This window comes from Anomaloglossus baeobatrachus, chromosome 1, assembly GCF_048569485.1.
Source record: "Anomaloglossus baeobatrachus isolate aAnoBae1 chromosome 1, aAnoBae1.hap1, whole genome shotgun sequence".
NCBI classification, from domain to species: domain Eukaryota; kingdom Metazoa; phylum Chordata; class Amphibia; order Anura; family Aromobatidae; genus Anomaloglossus; species Anomaloglossus baeobatrachus.
The window spans coordinates 918,295,455-918,322,355 of record NC_134353.1 but is presented as its reverse complement, the minus strand read 5'-3'; the positions used below and the strand labels follow the sequence as shown (position 1 = coordinate 918,322,355).

The window sequence follows — 26,901 nt, the reverse complement described above, 5'->3', positions numbered from 1 at the left end:
ATATAAATATAATAATAATATAATATATAATGCATTTAAGCCAATATCCATATCCTACTATCTTAAAACAATCCAATAAAAACACGTAATTGTATACAAGAGATTCATAGATGATCTGTTCCTGATTTGGGATGATGTTGATGGAAATATAAATACTTTTCTGGGACGTATAGAGAATAATGATTGGCGGTTGACGTTTTCACCTAATGTAAATAAGAATACCATCGATTTCTTGGACCTCACCATCATGCATGAAAAGGGGGTAATCCGGACTAAAACATTTTTTAAAAAAGTGGACAGCAATGGATACATTCATTTCTCCAGTAGCCATTATCACAAATGGCTCAGGAATGTCCCCAAAAATCAATTTCAGAGAATCCGCAGGAATTGCACATTTTACGGAGATTTTCTCACACAGGCCAGTACTCTGAAGGAGAGATTCCTTGAAAAGGAATACCCTCCTTCACTGATAAAAAGAGCGTACAGGGAAAATAAGACACTAACACAGACAGAGCTTATCGCACGGGATAAAACCGTAGATAGGAAACCTGAACACAGTTTCTCCTCTAATCTTCTGATCACGTATAGTAACGATGGGGAGTTGATCAGAAATATCATACATAAACACTGGGCTATCCTTCAGAATGATCCCTTCCTGAGGGACACCCTGTCGGAGAGACCAGGGATCACTTACAGGAGGGCCCCCAGTCTGAAAAATCAGCTGGCCCCGAGTAGGTTGAGAGAGAATAATGTCAAGGAAACTGCCCATAATCTAGTGGGGGCTTTCAAATGTTTCACAAGAAACTGTTTGTGTTGTAAATCCATACAGCACAAAAGGGTGGATTTCTGTTCCTCTAGGGGAGGGGAGGTTTTTTCCATTGGAACCCGTATCACTTGTCAGTCAGATTTTGTGATTTATCTGATTGATTGTGAATGTCAAAAACAATATATTGGGAGAACGACACAGGCATTACACAAGAGATTGAACTCTCATAGACACAATGTGAAAATAGGGTTTATGTTACATGGCCTCTCTAGACACATCACTTTATATCACGGTGGGAAATCCAATCTTATGATTACTCCCATCGAACAGATACCCCTATCTGCACATAACCGTATGGATTTGTTGAAAAGAAAAGAGACATACTGGATATATAAATTAAATACTCTAAAACCCCTTGGGCTTAATGAGGTGACAGATTTATTTTATTAGAGACATTTTCCTGTACATATCTTATATCTATTGGTTTAATACCAAGGTGTGGTCTCCGTCCCATTTATATATATATATATATATATATTTTTATATATTATTTTTTTGTATATATATAAGTTTCCGGTGGTTTTATTTAATTCCCATATATGGTTTTAAATATAGGTCCTTATATATTTATATATATATTTTATATTAATTTTTATAAATTTATGCCAGGTCTCGTATATTTATTATTGGTGGCTTTTAATCGTTTATATGTGTTAATGTATTCTGTTTTTATTATATATTTGAATTTTTTATTGGATTGTTTTAAGATAGTAGGATATGGATATTGGCTTAAATGCATTATATATTATATTATTATTATATTTATATTTAATTATTGTTTTACATACATGTCCTATTTTACATGGGTGCATGGTCCTGTCATGGATCAAACCTTTTTGCCCATTATTACACACTGTACACTATCACTTATATTTATAATCCTTCACATGTTTCTTGCATATGTAAACTTATACATGTTATTACGTCTCATTTGTCACTATGAATAATTTATTCTTTTTCACCCATCGCATTACCACAGGTGTTTGAACCGGCTTTTGTAATGCTCCCGTTTTCCCCCCCTTTTTTTCTAACGAGTGGGGAGAGATTTCTTCCTCTCCTCCATCCTTATCCTCACGGTTCTGTCTCCTTTTTTAGTTATTTCTATGTATTCCTTCCTCGAGGACATGCGCACTGGTTTTCTTTCCCACGCTCTTAAACTTCATTGACCCCGTCTTTACTTCTATAGTCTGATGGAGCACTGGCTCTGTATCTTTCTCTTAAGCATGCGCACTCCCGTTTTTTCCCACGGTCCTGAACTCCATTCACCCAGTGAACCTATCTGACCTGTTTGAATCTATGAACCTAAGACCCGTGAGCCGTAGTTGGACTCTTTTATGGTTTAGAATACATGTACATTTGAACTGTTACATGTCCTGCCCTATCTTGGGTTTTACCTTTAATAGTATAACCTCCCGCACTGCACATAATCATATCAATCCTTGTTCCTAGATTACAAGGTGTATTATTCCCTTAGTGGCACACACACGTTGAGATTAGTTTGCGGTTCTATAGGAATATAGACAATTATTCACACCATAACGGGCACATATTGGATTTCCCCCCCCTTTTTTTTTTTTTTTTTTGATTTCTGGGCGGTCATTACGGGACCGCTTAGATAGACCGTTTATTATATATAAAATAGTTTTTCTAGCTATACTTGTGTTGTTCTACCCGCTTTTTCTTAAGGAAGGTTTTATTCCCTCAAACAATTGTCTGTATGGCTATGATCTATATAATCACAGGTGGCACAGTCTGCTGGACGCTCCCACACTTGGTTCCCAGTCCACTTGTGACTGGAAAATTCACGCTAATACAGGGTTCTTGGCTATACACTATACACTTCCCTGACAATTTCCCCCATTATACATGTATATACGTTTTATACATAAATAAATCACTTAGAAACATTTTCACACCAACATAATTTATTTATTTTGTTTTTAATTCATTTCAATAGGTTTTAGGTTTTATTAGAGAGCCTTGATATTTTATTGCATTATGATTTGTTTATACCATATTACGTCATTGTGACCTGTGAAGTATGTCTTTCCCGCCTTTTTTTTTTTTCTTTTGGTGGGTGTGCTCTGACGTCATCCCATGAGGTATATAATGCTGTATAGACTCTGCATGCAGCAGATTTGATGATTCTTTGCTGGTTTGTCCTGAAGAAGGGAGCTGTGTTCTCCTGAAACGCGTAGACTTGACCTGTGCATGTAATAAAGAAACATTAATCTGAGAAGAATATGGGAGTCCTTTGGCGCGGCTGTGAAACCCATCTCTACTATTACTCTCTCTATAGTTGTGTAAAAATAAATAAAAAAACTATCATAGGTTCCCCCCATATTATGATACCCAGCACAGATAAAGCATACGGCTACAGGCTGTAGTCCCCAGCCATGTGCTTATCTTGCTTATCTTGCTTATCTTATTTAAATAAATAATTTTTAAAAACCCGACTTGCGGTTCCCCCCATTTTTTATACCCAGCCATAATAAAGCTGGGAGCTGGTATTCTCAGTCTAGGGAGGCCCATGGTTATTGGACCCCCTCAGCCTAAAAATAGCAGCCTGCAGCCACCAAGATTTATCGCATCCATTAGATGCGAAAATCTCGGCCCTTTACCAGCTCATCCCAATTGCCCTGGTGTGGTGGCTATCAGGATAATATAAGGGGTTAATGACAACTCACAGCTGCCACTAAAGCCTAGATTAATAATGGGAGACATCTATGAGACTCCTCATTAGTAATCTGTAAGTGAAAAGATATAAACACAAACACCAAAAAAATCCTTTATTTGAAATAAAATACAACCCCCTTCACCAATTTATTAAACCCCAAAACACCCAGATGCGACGTAATCCACACAAGGTCCCACAACAACTCTGGCTCTGCTACATACTGAAGTCACAGTGCATGGGCATAGAACATGTCTGCACGCTGTGGCTTCAGGCTGAGCTGTGAGAAGTGCCATCACTCAGTTTATCTGCAGTCACAGCTGGAGGTTCCCACTGTACTCTACCTGTTACTACAGGTAAACAGACCTCAGGTGAGATCATTGAACTCAGTGACCTCCCCTCAGGTGAACAGACCTGCATCTCCTGGCAGAAATCTGTGGGTTTTTTTGCCAAGAGATGCAGATTTGGTGTTGAAATTTATACACCATACATATTCCTGCACCAAATCTGTATCTTCTGGCAAAAAAATGCATCAGAACACAATGTGGTTTTTTATGCGATATTGATGCAATTTGTTTGCCAGGAGCTGCAGACTTGGTGCAAGAATATGGTGTGTAAATTTCAGCACCAAATCTGCCTCTCTCTCTTGGCAAAAAAATGCACAAAAAAGGTTTTGAAGCCATTTCAGATGTGAAATTAATGCGGTTTTCTGCCAGGAGATGCAAATGTGGTGCTGAAATATCTGCACCAGATTTCTGCTGCATGGAAGAATCGGTAAGTATAATGCGCCTGCTCTAGTCCCCCTAGCACAATTTTCGGGTCACCATAGACTTATATGGGGGTTGGTGTACGTGTAGATATTCGGGATTAATTCCGGTTCTGAACCGGATATTGTTTGTTTTTTTAAACCTGGTTGGACCCCAAAATCTGTGGATTTGCCCATCTCTACTGATAACATCTCTAAAAACCATTAGATAACAGAGGATCCACCATTCACAATGGGTGGATGTTACAGCTCACCTCCTCCCACTCCTATAAACCGACAGATAACACTTGTATATAGTAAGCAACACAGAATCCACCATTCAGAATAGTTTTCAAAAATCACCTCCTCCTCCTGTATAATGCCTAATAACACGTATATGAAGTGGATATCACAGGAGCTATCATTCACTATAAGGTGATGTCACAGCTCACCTCCAGGAATAGCACAATAAAAGGATGCAGTTAGCCCCACCGTCGGGATACGCACATTTTTATGGCACACTCTGCTGCATTGTGCTCTGCAATAAGCTAATATTAGTTTAAACATATCAATAGAAAAGCTCCTGTGAGGTGAATGACATTCATTGTATTGAGTGAAGGGGAAAAAGGAGAACTGAGTTTATGCTGCCACCTAGTGGAAAAATGGTGCCAATGCATAAGTACATTTTTTTCCCTTTCTAGAGTTGTGTAGTTTATGTGCGAGACCAAGGGCTCTAGCACCATCTACTGGATGTAGCAATCCTAAGGCTTCAGTGACATGTGCCTAAAAAATCTGTGAGTGCAATGATGTATAAAATGGCATTGCACTTGCACCAATGTTAAACAATAGAGCTAGTTTCCCCCTGCAAAATTAGGGGTACGTTGCAAACCGCAACATACTGTGAGTGCCTGCGTGCCTCACCAATACAAGTCAATGGGTGCAAGAAAACCGTGCGGCACACGGACATGTGCTTTTAACATGGAGTTTTACATACTGTCAAAAGCGAGATAGCTAGATGATGTCCCACCCCCCTGCATATTGTAAGCTTACACCCTTTAATGCCTTTCATCTGCCACTAAAGGATGTTTAGCCTTGTCTTTAGCCAAAAAATAAATAATTGAAAAAAAAACAACCATGGGGTCCCCCCTATTTTTGATAGCCAGCCACAGTAAAGCAGACGGTTGCAGCCTGCACACCACAGCTGGCAGCTTCACCTGGTAACCCTAAACAGAGGGCACCCCACGCTGTTTGGTGAATTATTTAAATAAACAATTATTTTTAAAAAACTTGGGGTCCCGCTCAAATTGGGTCATCAGCTAAGGTGAAGCTCACAACTGGGTCTGGTATTCTCAGGCTGGGAAGGACATATTTATTGGGCCCTACCCAGCCTAAAACTAGCAGGCCACAGCTGCCCCCAAAGTGACGCATCCATTAGATGCACCATTTCTGGCACTTCATTTCGGCTCTTCCCAGTGGTGCGGTGTCAAACAGGGTAATATATTAATATATGGGGTTGATGCCAGCTGTGAATTAACAGCTGGCATCAAGCTCTGTTATTAGTAATGAGTTGGTGTCTATCAGACACACCCATTAATAATCCAGTAGTTATAAATGGTCAAAAAATAACAAAAAAAAATTATTTATAAGAAACCCCCATGCCCCAACACTAACCCTCATTCACCAATTTATTTTAAAAAAATCCTTTAAGTTCCGCCATAATCCACAAGAAGGTACCACAACGTTCCTCCAAAGCGAACCTGAAAGACATAAAAAGAGAGAATTATTATAGAAAAAAAAAACAAGAAACACCCTCATTCACCAATTTATTACCCACCAAAACCCTAATCCGTGCTGCCGTAATCCATATGGAGGTCCCACGTCGTTCACAGGCTCACTGTACCAGCCTGTGAAGAACAGACTGGTTCACTATTGGGTGGGACAGCAGCTACCACCGGCTGTCACACTGTGCTGTGCGACAACCACGTCAGTGAGCTGCGATGACCTCTTGAGTTCACCCGAGTTCATTGCCCATGGCGGTTCTCACACAAAGTATCGTGAGAGCCGTCGGCACTGAACTACGGTGAACTCATGATGTCACCACATGTCACAGCCGCATGCTCTTGCGCTACTCTCTGCAGCCTGCTATTTTTAGACTGGGGAGAGCCCAAGAATCATGGGCCTCCCCAGCCTGATAATACTAGAACCCAGCTGTCAGCTTCCCCTTGACTGGTAATCCAATTTGGGGGATCAATCTAACTAGGGTCCACTAGCATGAGAAACAGCATAGGGCCCCTGACCCTCGCTATACTACAGTCACACTGTGACACCAGGTTTAAAAAAAAAAAAAAAGAGGGTGCTCAATCCTTTCAATGCTGTTTAAACTTATCTGCTTTCTCAACACTTTTATACTTAGCTGGTTCAGGTGTGATATTAATATAAGGACTGTGAATATAATTAGCCATGCCTTTTTATATGGCCGGGGCCACATGGGGCACTAGTGCGATGCTCGCATGACACTCGGCTCGCACTGGCAGCACAGCAGGAGCAGAGTGTCATGCTAGTATCCCTGTGACTGCGGTCCGACTGTGCGAGCGGACCTCAGCTGCGGGGGGCGGACCGGCTCTCAGGAGGGGCGAGCCAGCGCTGTGGAGGGGCGGGCCGGCACGAAGGTGGAGAGGGAGGGATTTCTCTCCCTCTCTCCTCCGTAGCCGGCTATTGCCACTCTCGCATTGGACTGGCAATACACCGGTGTACCGCGAGTGCAGTGCGATTTTTCTCTCGCCCCATTCACTTGAATAAGTGTGAGAGATATGAGTCTCACATTACACCCGCAGCATGCTGCAATTTTTTTATTGGCCCGATTAGGGCTGAGAAAATAATCGCTCATATGCGCTGATACACAGGCTAGAATTGATCCGAGTGGAATGCGATGTTTTATCGCACTCCACTCGCACCGATTTCTCGCCGTGTGGCTTAGGCCTATAAGTCACACTCTCATTTTACCTTGACCTACTAAGTGAATATCAGTTGGCAAATGCCTCTGCCAGATTAAGATCTGTGACCGACCTTGGAAAGATTTCTCACAAAATTGATGTCTCTATGTGGCTGTACCGCCCCAGCAGCGGTCGAACCGCTCGGATTCGTGTGTCGCTACTTGTGACTCGAGGGTCTCCAGACCCGGGGGCTTAGGGTCACTCTAAAATGTAATGGGGGGGAATTATTTACAGGGGATTAGATCATTTGTGACGCCACCCGTGATGTGTGGTACGGGGAGTACCCGGGGTGATGGAATGGGGGCAGCCAGATGACGTTACCCTCCACGGGTAGGGAAGGCCCTGGGACACTGGATGAAGGGGTTTGCAGGGGAGCACAGGCTCACTGGGAGCAGGGGGGTGATCAGGTACTCACTCAGAAGGAAATCAGGCACTGACAATGTAGTAAACCAAGTCTCTGGGTGCCGCTGCCCTCTTGGGGGAGCTCATCCGGGTCTCCGTCCCCTGCAGTACTGCCTGATGGTCTGGAGCCTAGTAGTGTCTTAGTGGCCCGTAGGCATAAAGCTGTCCGGGCCCCGCTCCACACTTTTTGTGTGAAGGAACTGTGCTCTCAGGAGCTCACGATTGGGATTTCAGTGGGCTGCTTTGGTTGGAAAGCCCTATCCCCCTCATTGCGCTAGTGCCCCCGATCTCTGAGCTTCGTGGGGACAGTCCATAAAGGCCCTAACCTCCGCAGGTTAATTGCCGGGTTGCTTGAAGCCTCTCCCCGACCTAGGGTCCAGTACTCCGACGTGCTTTCGATCCCAGACCGGCTATTGTACTCGAGCTGCTGACTGTCCTCCAAGACTAGTCCAGGCACCCAGTCCCAATATCACGCGACCGAGTCTCCAACTCCTCTGGATCCAGACCACCGTCTGCAGCCCAATCTTCTCATCCCCGGGAGCCAGACACTCCCTCCTAGATCCTCACTGCTCGAGAGCTACCACTCAACTGTGTTCTTCTGGGAGCTTCAACTCCCAGCTTCCTCTCACTTTGCTCCCATGGAGCCGACCTCTCTCTACTTCCTCTTCCTTTGTTCCCCTGGAGCCGACTGCTCTGTCACCTCCCACCTCCCTGCCTGACCCCTAGGTGGGCGGCCCTATTCCAGCTTAGCAGCCCGCTGGTGTGCCTGACAGGGTGTGGTGTGAGGTGTCACTAGGATTTGTAGATACTGGTGTAGGCAGTACTTCAAGATGGGGACCCATAGCCAAGAAGGGTTGAGTCCTGCACTAAGAATAAAGAGCGTGCAGTCCCCTGTGACACCCTGACTAGTCCAGGGACGTCACATGGCGACTTTAGTTGAACCATTGAGGATGAAATACTTGTTATAGACCAGTGAAGACTCCACTTTTTAACAAGACTTTTTTATTTTCTAATATCCGGTGAAGCTGACATGACATTCACACTCAGAACAGGCCAGGACATGGTGAAATTATTAGGCATGGACACTCCTGTGAGGGTGAAACATGGAATCTCGCTGTGAGAGTCGGAAAATTGCCTGTAACACAACAGAAGCATCGAGTACACACAGTAGTAACAGCTCGTAATACCGCAAATGACCCATTAATCACTGACTCTAAGCCTGGTTCCCAGAGCAAGCCGCTCATAAAGCCGACACATCGCTCACTAAATATTGGTTTTATTTGTTATTATGAGTATGTATAAACGTAAATGCTATCCAGACACAGAATTATCCAATCTTTTATGTAAAACGTTTGACAGAATTATACTTTTTTAACAGCTTTAGGGAGACAAACTTGACACCAAGATACATTATAATTAAAATAATACTGCCCCTATGTACAAGAATCTAACTACTATAATACTGCCCAGATGTACAAGAATATAACTCCTATAATACTGCTTCTTTATACAAGAATATATATGCTATAATACTGCCCCCTATGTACAAGAATATAACTGCTATAATACTGCCCCTATGTACAAGAATATAACTACTATAAAACTGCCCCCTAGTTACAAAAATATAACTACTATAATACTGCCCTATATACAAGACTATAACTACTATAATACTGCTCCTCTGTATAAGAATATAACTACTATAATGCAGCTCCTATGTATAAGAATATAACTACTATAATATTGCCCCTATGTACAAGCATATAACTGCTATAATACTGCCACTATGTACAAGAATATAACTACTATAATACTGCTCCTATACACAAGACTATAACTACTATAATACTGCCCTACATACAAGACTATAACTACTATAATACTGCCCCTATGTACAAGAATATAACTACTATAATACTGCCCCTATATACAAGACTATAACTACTATAATACTGCCCCTATGTATAAGAATATAACTACTATAATACTGCCCCTATATACAAGAATATAACTACTATAATACTGCTCCTATATACAAGACTATAACTACTATAATACTGCCCCTATGTATAAGAATATAACTACAATAATTCAGCTCCTATGCACAAGACTATAACTGCTATAATACTGCCACCTATGTACAAGACTATAACTACTATAATACTGCCCCTATGTACAAGACTATAACTACTATAATACTGCACTCTATGTACAAAACTATAACTACTATAATACTGCCCACTATGTACAAGAATACAACTACTGTAATACTGCCCCTATGTACAAGAATATTACTACTATAATACTGCCTCTTATCTACAAGAATATTACTACTATAATACTGCCCCTATGTACAAGACTATAACTAGTTGTAGGGGTTATCTGGTCTTGAGTTCTGAATCCTCACATCGCACGTTGTGAGGATGCTCTGGTGCCGGTGCCGAGAGCAGGCAGTCTTGTGATCGTAAGTATGAAATTTGCATACTTCCTGTCACATTCCAACTAGACTGTGCCCAGAACTGCTCAATACACTTTCATTGAGTGGCGAAGCCAGATAAAGTCTAGTCTGCACGTGACAGCATGTATGCAAATCACATACGCTCATGTGCCTGCCGCACCCGCATTGGAGAATACTCACAGCGTACAAAGTGAGGATTCAGAAGTTTGCAGTCACAAAGAGTGACTACAGACTTAGGGGTACTTTACACACTACGACATCGCAAGCCGATGGTAGCGATGCCGAGTGCGATAGTCCCAGTCCCCGTCGCAGATGCGATATCATGGTGATAGCTGCCATAGCGAACATTATCGCTACGGCAGCTTCACATGCACTCACCTGTCCTGCGACGTCGCTCTGGCCGGCGAACCACCTCCTTCCTAAGGGGGCGGGTCGTGCGCCGTCACAGCGATGTCACACGGCAGGCGGCCAATAGAAGCAGGGGGCGGAGATGAGCGGGACGTAAACATCCCGCCCACCTCCTTCCTTCCTCATTGCAGCCGGGACGCAGGTAACAGATGTTCCTCGCTCCTGCGACTTCACACACAGCGATGTGTGCTGCCGCAGGAACGAGGAATAACATCGTAACATCGGTCCTTCCGAAATTATGGAAATGACCGACGCTACACCGATCATACGATTTCGATGCTTTTGCGCTCGGTAATCGTAGTAAAAAGGATTCACATACTCCGATGTCGACAGCGACGCCGGATGTGCATCACTTTCGATTTTACCCCACCGGCATCGTACCTGCGATGTCGTAGTGTGCAAAGTACCCCTTATAGCTTGAGGCCAGACAATCCCTTTAAGATGAACATTTTAGGATTATATGTAGAGCTGAACATCTCAATAGCCAATATTATTATCAGGAAACTATACTTTCAGAAAAATATTACGCAGTCATTCTAAAGGTGAATTTTTAACATAAGTACAGCAACCTCATCTAGTCTCAGAAATATATTTAATAATGTACCGGTATATAGTTTGTATTGGGACAGATCTGCTTTAAAGGGGTAGCCATAATTTTAGATGTTATTCCTTATCCACAGATAAAGGATAAGTTCTCGATCGCTGGGTGTCTGACACTTGGGACCTGACGAATCATGAGAACCTGGACTATGAATAATCCAATGTGAATGGAGCGGTGGGCGATCATGAACACTCCACCTCCATTCATTTTTATGGAGTAATGGATAAATCTCCACTGCCTTTATAGGGGATTTAAGGGCTAAAGTTTCTCATTGTGGAGGGCACGAAGGTGGAAGTGGGAGACCTAAAAGTCATGCAATGCCCCCCTGGGAAAATAGCCTCAAATGGCTACATGAAAGAAGTGGCACTAGACTCCTTGTCTTCTTCCTCTAAACTAGAGCCCAATCAGTAGTGTAATAATAGGCAATGTGCACACGTTGCGTTTTAATTGCATTTTTTTCATATGTTTTTGCTTGTAAATTTTCACAAATCTGCAAGAAAAACATGATGCCAGCTGTGTTTTCACCATGGAGAGCAACGTATTAAAAAAAGGAATAGAAAAAGATGAAAAAAAAATCTAAAAAAAATTTAGGTAAATTGTGGAAAAAACGCGCGTTTTCGCTGCAGCGTTTTCCCTGCCGGTAGATGCAGATTTGGTGCAGAAATTTCTGCATCGTGTGCACATAGCCTTATGGTCTACAGTCCAGGATCAGTAAGCCACCATACACATTTGATTTAGGTCAGCTGAACCTAATGCGGGCGTCACACGAGGCGATCTGTGACGCCCTGGGCAAGCCAGGGGTCACAGGTCAAAACACCACCACACCCTACACCCCAGTTAGGAACACCAAAGCTAACCCAAAAATCCTTGTTGCCTTCCTCCAGGAGCTGGTGTCCACACCAGGGGGTGGGCCAGGCGGTTGGCTCCGCCCACCGAGGAGTTCACAGCTCTGGAGGCGGGAAGGACCAGGCAGTTAAGCTAGGGAAGTGGAGGAGTAAACAAGGAGAGGAGTTAAGGAAGTGAAAGTAGAAAGAAGTGAAGTAGTAGTGGAGCTAAGAAGAAAAGCTGAAGTGACAGAAAAGTGAGAGTAGTAAAGCCTGAAGTTAGTCCGGGTGTGTGCCCCGGGCTGAGAGACAGCAAGGTTAGCAGACGGCGGTAATAGTCCGCAGGGGGACTGCTCGGAGGTTGCTGGAAGGACCGCGGATGGGTGGTGACCCGGCGGTCTGGAGCAGTATACGAAGAACAGTCAGCACCAGGGCAGGGGCCTTTCGGATCCCGGCAAGGCTAGGAGTCGCCATAATTTGCCAAATCCGTCAGTGAAGGGGACGGACTGTCTCCCAACAACCAAGTCCCGATTGAAGGCAACAGTCCAACCTTTACAGAGAGATACCGCCACCGCCAGGGCACCAGTTTCTCAGGGCCAGCGCCTGCGGGCAAAGTAGGGCTCCTCCGGCCCATATCCAAGCCGGGGAGCGGGTTACCGGTGGTAACCCATCGCAACCATCATCATCTTAGGTGCAGGAAAAAGGGACCGTCACGGTCACCTACTGGGGAAGAGCAAGTGCAGCCGTCCGTGGGAACCGTCTTTCCAGCCGTGTGTTTTACCGAGAACTGTGTCATCGTCTCAGGCTGAGTGAGTACCACAGTGCCGCAAGGCACAGAGCTGCCCCCGCGTCCCACCAAGCCCTGCATCACCCACCTCATCACTGGGCCCCGGGACCACCAAACCCCCTACCCACGGAGGGGAGGATTAACATCCAGCTGCCCCATACCATCACTCCCGGGATCCCCATACAGAGCAGCGGTGGTGTCTACAAATCACCACAACCGTGGGTGGTGTCACGGACAATAAACAATTCCCACACCCAACAAACCCCTTTCACTCACGGGCGAGGAGCGCCGCTAGAGTCCCCGGGATCGGGCCCGTCGCTCGAGCCACCGAGCAGCAGCAGGCCGCAGCAGTCGCGGCAGCCGGACCCGAGCAGTGGGGAGAGCGCGGCGTCCCCTCCTCCGCCCGCGACAGATCTATTGTGCGATAGATCGTCGGGGGCACGGTTGTCGTGACGCACATCCGTCTTAGTTGGCGACGTCGTCCCGTGTGACACCTATGAGCGATCGCAAATCGGTGAGAAATCGGGTATCGTGTATTCGTCGTTTATTTCTATAAAATCGTTTATTTTACTTTGCGCAGGTTGTTCATCGTACCCGGGGTAGCACACATCGTACTGTGTGACACCCCGGGAACGATGAACACAGCTTACCTGCGTCCCGTGGCTATGCAGAAGGAAGGAGGTGGGCGGGATGTTTACGTCCCGCCCATCTCCGCCCCTTCGCTTCTATTGGCTGGCCGCTGTGTGAAGTTGCTGTGACGCCGATCGCTCATGCGATCGCACGATAGATTGTATCGTGGGAAGCCCGCATAAGGATTTGGTCAGGACTTGCTGGCCATCCCATGTGTACGGTGGCCTCCTGTCGAAGGAGAGAAGAATCGGGCAGTTGGACTGGTCAAGATTTTCTAATCTCCCCCCATCAAAAACACACATTTTTCCATGCATGGAGTAGTTGGAAGATATCTGACCGCTATCTACCGTGCGTTGGCAATTTAACGTCACACTATCTCTTTAAAAGACAGTAATAATGTCTTACCTTCATTTCCAATACATTAAAAAAAAGAAATCAGAAAGTTGTTTACTCCTCTCCGACCATTACACATGGAAAAACAAATGAGCTATTGATTTCTTATAAAAGTGTTGGCGTATCATGTTTCCCACAATTAGGCTGGGGCCACACGGGGACTACTGCGATCCCCTTGCATGAGACTCGGCTCGTGCTGGCAGTACAGCAGAGCCGAGTGTCATGCTTGTGTCCTTGCAACTGAGGTCCGTTCGTGCGAGCAGACCTCAGCTGCGGGGGCGGGCCGGCACTCAGGAGGGGAGGGAGGGATTTCTCTCCCTCTCGCCTGTGTAGCCGGCTATAGACATTCTCGCTCTGCACGCACGGTACACCGGTGTACCGCGAGTGCAGTGCGATTTTTCTCTCGCCCCATTCACTTGAATGGGTGCGAGAGAAAGAGTCTCGGATTACAATCGCAGCATGCTGCGATTGTTTTCTCGGTCCGATTAGGGCTGAGAAAATAATCGCCCATGTGTGCTGTCACACAGGCTAGAATTGGTCCGAGGGGAATGCGATGTTTTATCGCACTCCACTCGCACTGTTTTTCTCGCCGTGTGGCTTAGGCCTTACAGACAGATCCAACATAACTGCAGCCATCACATAATGGTGGTGTCTCCAAGAAAATTAAAGATGATAATGTTTTCTGCTGGTCTCTGGAGCCCTGAGAAGGAGAGACGGAGAATGAATGCTCAGTGCAATGTGAGGCCACGTGATGCAGATTATACGGAGTTTATCATAAACCTATACAATTCCAACTTTCAAATAAAAAAATACAAAACAAAAAGCTGATTATCCATTTCTATGTTTTATTGAAATTATATTAAAAGAAAAAAAATCAGCATTAATAACATGAACATCCGTTACAAAGGAGGTGAGTGCATAGGTAGAAGTTATACTCCAGGCCTGGCGCCTGGAGGGGCCCAGATATCCTTCTACCACATAAGGGCATGCATATTATAACGGGCACGTGGTAGGTGGGGGGCACGGCTACAGGTTTTGCATTGGGGTCTAAAGGCCTCGTCACATACACAGATAAATCTTTGGCAGATCTGTGGTTGCAGTGAAATTATGGACATATTGTTCCATTTGTACACAGCCACAAACCTGGCACTGATTGTCCATTATTTCACTGCAGCCACAGATCTGCCACAGATCTGCCACAGATCTGCCACAGATCTGCCACAGATCTGCCACAGATCTGCCACAGATCTGCCACAGATCTGCCACAGATCTGCCACAGATCTGCCACAGATCTACCTCTATGTGTGAAAGGGCCTTTAGATCTACAGGTTACACCTCTGCCTAAAATATAATCCAAAGGATACAAAAAGGTTAGTGAGCAATAGAAAGTGGAGTGTATTGATTCAAAAAATTGATGATGATGATGATGATGATGATGATTTGAGTATATTTCCAGAACATTGCAGACAAGTAATGTTCATCGGTCAGCCAAAACATATCTCAGTTGCTCCAGAGTCCAATTGTGGGGGTGGCAGGGGGCCGTAGTCGTGGGCAGAGGCGAGCCCCTGCCTCCAGGCAGCGCTCCTCTTCTGGGCTGCACTCCTGCCACCTCCACAGTGCAACAAGGGACACCTCAACCAGGGTTGGACTGGTGCACCGGGACACCGGAGAATCCTCCGGTGGGCCCCGCCCCCAGTCCTGCACTGCAGCTCCTGCCTCCTGCCCACAACCCCACATCCAAGGGGTTAATTCAAAGATAGAGTCCAGGATAACGGTTAAGGTACAGTTGTACTCAAAAGTTTACATACCCCGGCACATTTTTTGCTTTTTTTCTCCTTTCTTCAGAGAATATGAATGTTAACACAAAATCTTTTTCTCCACTCATGCTTAGTGCTTGGGTGAAGCCATTTATTGTCAAACTACTGTGCTTTCTCTTTTTAAATCATAATGACAACCAAAAACATTTAAATGACCCTGATCAAAAGTTCACATACCTCAGTTCTTAATACCATTTATTGCCACCTCTAACATCAATGACAGCTTGACGTCTTTTGTGGTAATTGTGGCTCTTTATTTTCTCAAATAGTAAAGCTGCCCATTCTTCCTGGCAAAAAGCCTCCAGTTCCTGTAAATTCCTGGGCTTTTGTGCATGAGCTGAGCGCTTGAGTTCTCCCCAGAGTGGCTCAATGATATTGAGGTAAGGAGACTGAGATGGCCACTCCAGAACCTTCCCTTTGTTTTGCTTTAGCCAATGACAGGTTGACTTGGCCTTGTGTTTTGGATCGTTATCATGTTGGAACGTCCAAGTACGTCCCATGCGCCGCCTCCGGTATTTGCTGATACCGCGCTGCATTCATCTTTCCTTCAACTTTAACCAAGTTTCCTGTGCCTTTGTAGCTCACACATCCCCACATCATCAGCGATCCACCTCCATGCTTTACAGTAGGAATGGTGTTCCTTTCATCATAGGCCTTCTTGACACTTCTTCAAATGTAACGTTTATGGTTGTGGCCAAAAAGTTCGATTTTGGTCTCATCACTCTCATTACTTTGTTCCAGAAGTTTGGAGGCCTGTCTTTGTGCTGTTTGGTGCATTGTAGGCAAGATACTTTGTGGCATTTGCGCAGTAATGGCTTTCTTCTGGCGACTCGACCATGCAGCTAATTTTTCTTCAAATGCCTCCTTATTGTGCATCTTGAAACAGCTACACCGCTAGTTTTCAGTGAGTCCTGTATTTCAGCTGATGTTATTTGTGGGTTTTTCTTTGTATCCCGAACAATTTTCCTGGCAGTTGTGGCTGAAATATTTGTTGGTCTACCTGATCGTGGTTTGGTTTTTACAGAGCTCCTGTATTTCCATTTATTAATCACAGTTTGAACACTGCTGACTGGCATTATCAATTCCTTGGATATCTTTTTGTATCCCTTTTCTGTTTTATACAGTTCAACTATCCTTTCCTGTAGATCAGTTGACAATTCTTTAGCTTTTCCCATGACTCACAATCTAGAAATGTTAGTGGCTGGATGAAAGATGCAAGAGTCTGTCTGGATCCCAGGAAACTCACTCAGCTTCTATGCACACACAGATTACAAGCAAACAGGTCACAGGTGAGGATGTTACCTTTATTAGCCATTCAAACCCATTTGTGTCAACTTCTGTGCATGTTATCAGGCCAAAATCCACCAGGGTATGTGAACTTTTGATCCGTGTCATTTGGATGTTTTTGGTTGTCATTATGATTTACAAAGAGAACACAGTAGTTTGACCATAAATGGCTTCACCCAACCACTAACCATGAGTGGGAAATAGATTTTGCGTTATCATTCATATTCTCTGAAAAAAGGCCAAGAAAGCAAAAAATCTGCCAGGGCATGTAAACGTTTGAGGACAACTGTAACTTTACTGAAGATATCACACAGCTTTGGTGGAACACATCCACTGTGGGCACATAGCTTGAATGTTACACAGGCAAGTTACGGTTTGGTTTTTTTCACATTTTTCTGCAGACTTCTCTCTCCTGCACTTCTCTCCGGCTAAGGCCTCTTTCACGCGTCAGTCAAAAACACACGTTTTTCACTGATGTGTTAAAGATGCATTTGTCCCTGTGTGTGCCATGATTTTGGCATACATGTGTTCTCCGTGTGCTATGCGTGATAGCACATGGAGATCAGGCACTCTTATACTCATCTGCCCCCGGCGCTGCTGTCTGTGGTGCTCATGTCTCCGGCTCTGCAGTCTTTGGCCGCCGCTGTCTCCCCTCTGCTGCTACTTCCAGGTCACGGTGCAGTGAATATTCATAATCATAATTAGCCGACCTGGAAGCAGGAGACAGGAGCGATTGGAGACAGCAGGGCTGGAGACAGGTGAATATACCGGACTGTCTCTGTTCTGCTCAGAGGATGTCATGGCGACAAGGCCTTGTTCCGTGACCCGACGGTGTCGTTTTATTAAATGGCAGTAGGATATTTATATGGGATATGTTGTGACGCCACCTGTGGTATGCGGCCAGATATTTTCCGCCGTTGCTATTCAGTTCCCTTGGGGTCGGTGGTGATGCAGCTGAATTGGTATGGCTCTCCACAGATAGCGCTGGGCCCAAGGGCTGTTGGGAGTAGTAGTCTTTACGAATGATGAAGGGACGTAACGTTGGGGTGCAGGACTGAGGACGCCGACAATAACTGAACAACACAGGGGCCGTAGTTTCCTTTACCTTTTACTCGGTTCTGGTTCTCACCCGTATGGCAGGCAGCGCAAGCCTTTTACTGGTGCTGCTTCTGCAATCACGGCTCCTGGCTCTACTATGCTGTTGTGCCCCGGGCGCTCTGTGGGCCAGAAGACCTGCAGTCTCCTGCCCTCCGGATTTCGCTAAGGGGACTTCAGTACCCTCGCAGCCTTGGACTCCGGTGTCCGGTCCTCTGCGTCGGCCCTGAGGAAGCTATAGCGTAGCTCACTTTACAGCGACCGTCATTTCTCTACTCCTGACTTGTTCTGCTCTTTCAGTCTCACTTCTGTGTGTGTGTGTGTGGACTAACCCCTCCTCCAGGCCAGAATGCATAGGGAAAGTCCCCTCAAACCGGGTTCTTGAGCTCCCCTTCTAGTCTGGAATTAGGAGGTGTTGAGTGCTGGTGCATCTAGCATGGGAGACCCCCCTCTTGCTTCTAGGTATAACATCACCCCCTGTGAGGAGGGCAATATTACTGTGGCAACCGGACCACTGGAGTGCCACACATGAATGAATCAGCACATGCGCAAACATCATGCATTACTGTGGTAATCTCACTGCGTTAAAATGCAAACTACCATGCCTACCCAACCACCGGCCACCAAATCAACTGCATCTGTTGCTTCCTTCTCCTGTGATCAACACCTCATGAGCCGAGTAGTTGAGTGTCCCACTCAAACTTGTCATTAATGCGGTTTCACCAAGAATTTAGGACAACCAAAAATCTGTGATCTTTACACAAGATTCTTCATTAGTGGTCAATAGTGTAATGCATGTCCAAAAATAAAAACACTGGCCCACAGCCTGTGTTGTATGGACCGTACCTCCCTGCTGTTTTAACGCCCTATGGGGAGGGTGGCGATAGATGCTACTGTACCGCTGTGTCAATAGAAAGATTTTTAATGATGAGACTCCAAAATGGGTGTGAAACTTATGTCTTGTGGATAATGTAAAAATTCTGTGACCAAGAGACTGGTTACTGTAGCATGTCCTCTTTTTTTAATTCTGATGCCGGACCATAGGCCTATGTGTTGCATGGACCATATGTGGCGCCCCTGACCTAGTCAGGCACCACTGAGTACTGCACCCATGCTGGGGACAGTACAATACAGGTAATCCAGAAGGCTGACCGGGGTGTGGTACACAGGCGCATAGTGATCAGGTCTCACACATGTACCCATGAGAGGACCCCTGGGGATCCCAGGAGGGGGAAAAGCCTTCACCTTCACTGGAATAGTGGAGGGGGCCAAAAGCCTCCATCTCCTCTCAAGGGGTGTGGTAAGAGAGTCTGGTTGCTAGGTGGCGTAGGCAAGAACAGGAGAGGAGGAGCAGTGAGCCAGGCAGTGCAGAGTCCAGGGAGCTCGAGTAAGGAGCAGATCCCGTGGGCTGCTGTAGTCTGACAGCGTCCGCGCAGTGGCTACCGACGGGGGAGAACGGTCAACTAGGAGTGCTACCCGAAATCCATCTTCAGCTAGAGAGAGAGCAACGGAGTGGGAAGTAAGGAGACTGCTAGAGAGTACCAGGCCCAAACGGGCGGCAGATCCCGAAGCGGAGATAGATCCAGCTTTCTTTTGCTAAACCTGCCGGTGTGGGGCTCTCAAAGCCCACGCCACAACACCACAAAAGCCGCAGCCACGTAGCCACAGTTAGGGCCCATAGGTCACAGGAGGCAAGCAGCTGGAGTGGCCTGGTCCAGGCGACAAGCAAACGGCAAACGAAGGGGAGAGAGGCTGCAGCATCTTCCCTGGGTGACCCCCATAGGGACTCAAAGTCGGGGTTACCCCAAACCACCAAGGGCTAAGGAAGGCGAGTTAGTAGTCACCCTCACAAGTCAGCCTGAAGGACACCTGGTTCCCACTTGGTTCATCCCAGCTACGCCCGGGTCACTCACCCTGCCATCAACTGTGAGTAAAAACCCTGAAAGACATCCTGCCTGTGTTGAGTCATTCTGCGCCTTGTAGTTCTACACATCTACACAGGGCCCTGGGGCTTGCCTCACTCTCAGGGGGCTATTCCAACTAACTGCACTCACCATCAGCCCCAGGCGTCCCTCAACCTGCAGTGGCGGTCCCCCCCACTGACCGCAATACTGAGAGTGGCGTCACGACAAGAAGAAGATCTCCTACCTGTGACAAGATCCAGCTGAGTGGAGTCCCTGAAGGTAATGCACCGACACAACACCTGTGGGGCTTCACATCTGGCGTCACGAACAGGATAAGGACTAGACCTGTTCAGACAGGTGACCATGTGCCTGGGCGGTCCGCTTGGAAAATTGGAAGCGCCGCCATATTGCCACCATGAAAAGCGCGCTGAAAAACAACAGCAGCCCGCGCTGGAAGAAGTTACCGCCCACGAAGAGGTGTGGCTACCCAGAGATCCCCTGCAGAGTTCGGACCTCGCTTGTGAAGAGAGCGGAAGCGTCCAGAGACGGCGGGAAGGAAAGAGAGCCACAAGCCTGCTGCTGCAGAGAGAAGAAATGGAGTCCGGACGTGGATACCCAGAACCAGGCTCTGCTGCCTGGTGGTGCCGGGAGCTTGCTATCTTCTGCGATCAGCTGGAGGCCAGGATTATGCGACAGCTCAGTGAGGGACGCACGGAGCTTCTGGAGATGGCTGCGGCGGTTCGGACCTACGAGGAGGGAGCCGCGCGACGCCTGCCAGATCGAGCGGCGACGACTCAGATCCCGATGGTGCCACCGATGGGTGAGTCCAGAGTTGCCCCGGCCAGCGCAAGTGCTCCGACCCCTGCTGCTACGACCGCGGTCCCAGAAGAGGCGCCCGGCGCGGCGACGCTGAGCGAGGCCGCAGCCGCGCTAGGTGCGGCCCGCCAAATCCAGGCCGCCGCAGCGACACCCCGCCTGGCCCGCAAAGGTCCGACTGCCACGGCGATACTCATCCGTGCCGCAGGTGTGACGCTGACCCAGGCTGCCACCCTGCTGAGCCCAGTCCGCCAAGACCCCACTGCAGCAGCGACGCTCGTCCGAGCCGCAAGTGAGATGCTGAACCAGGCCGCAGCCCCGCCAGGTGCGGCCCGTCAAGCCCCGATCACTGCAGCGACGCCCAGCTCCACCTGCACGGACCCCATCGAGGATGCGACGCCAATTCAGACCGCGGCTGCAATGCCCAGTCCGGCCCGCCAAGAACTGGCCGCAACAGCGATGCAGATCCAGGCCGCCGCCACGCCAGGCTCGGCCCGCACAGACCAGGCCGCCGCCATGCCAGGCGCGGCCCGCCAAGACCAGGCCGCCGCCATACAGGGCGCGGCCCGCCAAGACCAGGCCGCCGCCATGCCAGGCGCGGCCCGCCAAGAGATTGCATCACCATTTTCCCCGGCCTGCAAGGCCAGAGCAGACATCGCTCCCCAGCCTAAGGAAGTCCCTACTAGGAAATCCCTGATAGGTGAAGACTCCGCATACTGGCAGCTGAAGGCTGACCTGGAGGCCAAGTTCCCACAGGAGATGGTGGACCGATACATGCTCCCTCCGCACACCCCTAAGGCAACCCCTGCAGCAACCACGCTGAAGAGTCCACCGCCTGGGCCAGCTGAGGAACACTCATCCCCAGCGCTGCCACGACCAGAGTGCAGCGAAGAACTAAGGGGGAGAGGAGGGCAAGAAGCTGAGGAGTTGCCCCCGGAGCCAGCAGCAGTGCTAGTCCCAGAGCCGGAGATGCTGCCATATTCCCGCTGGGACGAGGAAGACCTGACACCTCCTGCTGAAGAAGACCTGCCCAACCGCCCCACCTGGGAGCTTGTAAGCTGCACTTCGCAGAATCCAGCCCGCAAGACACAGCGCTGCAGCAGAACCCAGTTTTCCCCTGCACCGCCATCCCCAGAGCAGAGAGATGACATCACGGCCAGAGACCTACAAGAAAAACGGTTCCTGAGAAGAGCCAAAGCACAGATCAGAGGACCCCTGCGTCGAGGAATTGTCGAAGATTTCAGCCTCAAATCAGGGTACGGCTTTATAGTATCACCTGGTGTGAAGGAAGGGATTTTTGTCAATCGAAGGGATGTGAGAGCCCATTTGCCCAGAGGACACCCTGGAAGAAATTTGAAGATAGGAGACTCAGTGGAGTTCACTATGCATCAGGGAGAAAGAGGCTGGTATGCCCTAGATGTTGCACCATGTCCTAGAAGTCCTTGCAGAAGCCCTGCAGTCACAACAGAAGATGAAGACAGAGACACTGAAGAAGAGGAAAGAAAGGATCAAGAAACAGACGATAAAAGTACAGCAAGTAACAGATGCCCCAGCCCTACAGGCCCAAGCCCTGGTAAGGAGGAAAAAGGAGCAAAGTTCCCATAAAGTAAGAAGAAAGAATACAGCAAGTTAAAGTTTTGAAAAGTTTGAAGTTTTGCAACGTTTACGTTTAAGTATGTGCCCACATAAACTATTGTGAGAAATAAACCTTAAGGCTATGAACTGGCTATAGCCACAAACTCTCGCAGTGTAAATAGTTACACCAAAAGGGCACCACCACCACCAGAGTCAGCCTGTTTAGGGGCTTGGCTCGTCTGCAACCAGGAGGAGCCCGTCCGTATATAGGGCCTTGGCTCGCCTGCGACCAGAGAGCATGCCTGTTTATGGGGCCTGGCTCTCCACCACAAAGAGGGTACCTGGTCAGCACCAACTGTGGAGGCCGCCTCTACATCCTGCCAGAAGTGGCTGAAGGTGCGGATCCACCAGGCCAGGTATACCCTGAAACCACCAGCCCATGTAAGCCGCCTCTACATCCTGCCAGAAGTGGCTGAAGGCGCGGCCAACGTGAGAGGGTTTTGGGTGGGTTAACGGACTTGTGGGTGGAGGGTGGTGATGTATGGTACCTGGTGCTTTTAAATGTTTTACATGTTTTAATGTTTTATGCATTTTAAAATGTTGTCTTGCAGCCCGAGGACGTGCTGGTGATAACTAAGGGGGAATGTGGCGCCCCTGACCTAGTCAGGCACCACTGAGTACTGCACCCATGCTGGGGACAGTACAATACAGGTAATCCAGAAGGCTGACCGGGGTGTGGTACACAGGCGCAGAGTGATCAGGTCTCACACATGTACCCATGAGAGGACCCCTGGGGATCCCAGGAGGGGGAAAAGCCTTCACCTTCACTGGAATAGTGGAGGGGGCCAAAAGCCTCCATCTCCTCTCAAGGGGTGTGGTAAGAGAGTCTGGTTGCTAGGTGGCGTAGGCAAGAACAGGAGAGGAGGAGCAGTGAGCCAGGCAGTGCAGAGTCCAGGGAGCTCGAGTAAGGAGCAGATCCCGTGGGCTGCTGTAGTCTGACAGCGTCCGCGCAGTGGCTACCGACGGGGGAGAACGGTCAACTAGGAGTGCTACCCGAAATCCATCTTCAGCTAGAGAGAGAGCAACGGAGTGGGAAGTAAGGAGACTGCTAGAGAGTACCAGGCCCAAACGGGCGGCAGATCCCGAAGCGGAGATAGATCCAGCTTTCTTTTGCTAAACCTGCCGGTGTGGGGCTCTCAAAGCCCACGCCACAACACCACAAAAGCCGCAGCCACGTAGCCACAGTTAGGGCCCATAGGTCACAGGAGGCAAGCAGCTGGAGTGGCCTGGTCCAGGCGACAAGCAAACGGCAAACGAAGGGGAGAGAGGCTGCAGCATCTTCCCTGGGTGACCCCCATAGGGACTCAAAGTCGGGGTTACCCCAAACCACCAAGGGCTAAGGAAGGCGAGTTAGTAGTCACCCTCACAAGTCAGCCTGAAGGACACCTGGTTCCCACTTGGTTCATCCCAGCTACGCCCGGGTCACTCACCCTGCCATCAACTGTGAGTAAAAACCCTGAAAGACATCCTGCCTGTGTTGAGTCATTCTGCGCCTTGTAGTTCTACACATCTACACAGGGCCCTGGGGCTTGCCTCACTCTCAGGGGGCTATTCCAACTAACTGCACTCACCATCAGCCCCAGGCGTCCCTCAACCTGCAGTGGCGGTCCCCCCCACTGACCGCAATACTGAGAGTGGCGTCACGACAAGAAGAAGATCTCCTACCTGTGACAAGATCCAGCTGAGTGGAGTCCCTGAAGGTAATGCACTGACACAACACCTGTGGGGCTTCACACATATTTCCCTGCTCTTTTAATGCCCTATGGGGAGGGGTGCAATTGATGCTTCTGTACCGTTGTGTCCCTGGAAGGATTTTGAATGTTGAGACTACTGTAACGCTCACCACCAGGAGGCGCAGGTACACTGGAATGGTGTAGAGTTCCTAGGTGTGGGTGCATAGACCAGAGACATAAGTGAATCATGACAACTACTACATTGGTCTCCAAGTTGTGTCTTGTCTCTTCTAGCAGGGGTATGGGAGCACCAGCCCTACACTTGTCTCTCATCCACTTCTCATCTACCTTTTTTCTGTCAATAGCCGAGGAAGCTAATGGCTATGCCAAAAAAGTGGTGCTGGACTGTAAAATGTATTTTTCCGGTTTTGAAAGCTTTTTGACCCCCCCAAAGGTGTTTTCTGTGCCTTATGTTTGGCCTCCCATTGAATCCAATGGGGTTTGGAAAGGTTTGATAAAGGTTCGAAGTTCGGTTCGATAAAGTTTCAGCGAAACCGAAAGGTTCGCTCATCTCTACCTCCCATAGACAGAGAAAAGTTGTTAGAATCCGCTAATATTGCCAGATTCAGCCAACAGTCTAATGTATATGGGTGCCTCTAACTGATGATGACCGGGGAATTAGGAATCTCGCATGTCAGCTTTAGGACTGAAGATCCTTATACACTGCCTTGCGAAAGTATTTGGCCCCCTTGAATTTTTTAACCTTTTCCCACATTTCAGGCTTCAAACATAAACATAAAAATTTTAATGTTATGGTGAAGAATCAACAACAAATGGGACACAATTGTGAAGTTGACCGAAATGTATTGCTTATTTTAAAGGTTTGTAAAAAATAATAAACTGAAAATTGGGGCGTGCAATATTATTCATCCCCTTTACTTTCAGTGCAGCAAACTCACTCCGGAAGTTCATTGAGGATCTCTGAATGATCCAATGTTATCCTAAATGACTGATGATAAATATAATCCCCTGTGTGTAATCAAGTCTCCGTATAAATGCCCCTGCTCTGTGATAGACTCAGTGTTCTGTGTAAAGCGCAGATAGGATCATGAAGACCAAGGAACACAACAGGCAGGTCCGTGATACTGTTATTGTGAAGTTTAAAGCCAGATTTGATTACAAAAATATTTCCAAAACTTTAAACATCCCAAGAATCACTGTGCAAGAGATCATATTGAAATGGAAGGAGTATCATACTGTAAGGGGTGGACGGACCCCTTACAAGGAGGCGTAGTTTCCCTCCCTGAAGATACCCCACGCTGGGGGTAGATAAAGCTGTTAATATTAACCCCTTCACGACCGCGGGCAGTAAAATTACGTCCTATTTTAACGTGACTTAACGACCAGGGACGTAATTTTACGGCCTAAACTTCATTTGATTGCCGTGGCCGTAGCAACAGCTTTCAAATGATGTCCCCTGCTGTTTCTTACAGCAGGGGACCTTTGCTTGACCCCAGGGGGGGTGGCATCGCCACCCCCCATAGGCGATCGATGTGATTGGCTGTTCAAATCGGAACCGCCAATCACATTGATCACGCTGTTTTCGGCAAAGAAAAATGCCAAAAATAGTGTGATCTTGTAAAATCCAGCTAGGACCGGGGCTGCAGCAGCTCCGATCATTGGCTGGAAGCAAGCAGACACCGTGGCCCCCCCCTGCAGCACTGATTGGAGCGATCGTGCTATGACGCGCAATCGCTCCAATCAGTGTGCAGTGGGGCGGTCTGATCTGCCGGTGGCCGCCCTCCCCAGGCCTGTGCTGGTCTGGGGACCCTCCCCCAACATGTCTGCAGCGTGCAGCACTGGCTGGTACTAGTGGTATCACGCCACTGCTGCTGCTGCCGCTGCTGTCACGTCACGGAGCAGGAGCGGTGAGTATTGTGCTCACCTTGCAGCCCCTGCGCGCTTCCGTAATGGCCCCTGCTCATGCCCCCCTGCGATCTGCCCCCCCGACATCCCGATCTGCCCCCCCGACATCCCGATCTGCCCTCCCGACATCCCGATCTGCCCCCCGCCATCTCTATTCTGCAGCTCCTCCGGTATCCCTCCTCCCCTGATCTCTTGCAGCCCCTGCGCGCTCTTGTGATTTGCTCCTGCGCGCTCCCGTAATGGCCCCTGCCCGTGCCCCCCTGCGATCTGTCCCCCGCCATCCCGATCTGCCCCCCCGACATCCCGATCTGCCCCCCCAAATCCCGATCTGCCCTCCGACATCCCGATCTTCCCCCCCGACATCCCGATCTGCCCCCAGACATCCCGATCTGCCCCCAGACATCCCGATCTGCCCCCAGACATCCCGGTCTGCCCCCCGACATCCCAGTCTGCCCCCCGACATCCCAGTCTGCCGGCCTCCCCCGTGATCTCTATTCTGCAGCTCCTCAGGTATCTCCCTCCTCTGCTCTCCCCCTCTGCTGTCCCCCTCCCCCTCTGCTCTCCCCCTCTGCTGTCCCCGTCCCCCTCTGCTGTTCCCCCGACGTCCTCTTACCTGTCTTCACCGGCCGATCACATCTGCCTCCATCGCTGGGTCCTTCTTCCTGGGTCTTCTGCTGAGCTGTCCAACTTCCTGCCTGCTGGCTGCTGCTGTAAAGCTGTTCCTTGCCTTTTGTTCCTCCTGCTAATCCTCTGGGTACTGTGAGTATAACTTTTTTTTTTTTTTTCTTTTTTTTCCTCTATCCCCTTTCCATTTTTACACCTCATGCGTCCGTGCATCCCGCCGAGCGCTGATCAGGGATGCAGATAACGTATCTGCATCCGTGGTCAGTTTTCGGCGGGGCTTTTTTTCCCGTATTCCCGACGCTTTTTGTATCGCATCTGTCCGTGCGTCCCGCTGAGCGCTGATCAGGGATGCACATAACAAATCGGCATCCCTGCTCAATTTT

The 26,901-nt window shown here is 48.1% G+C and overlaps 1 long non-coding RNA gene across 1 annotated transcript; it reads right to left on the bottom strand.

The window, feature by feature from the left end:
• Positions 1 to 2,788: 2,788 nt before the first annotated feature.
• On the bottom strand, positions 2,789 to 26,560 carry LOC142302075 (uncharacterized). The gene is made up of 3 exons (XR_012752926.1): positions 26,508 to 26,560; positions 5,917 to 6,002; positions 2,789 to 3,031 (listed from the first exon to the last, which is right to left on the bottom strand). It is a non-coding gene; the product is annotated as an uncharacterized LOC142302075 (long non-coding RNA).
• Between the last annotated feature and the right edge of the window lie 341 nt (positions 26,561 to 26,901).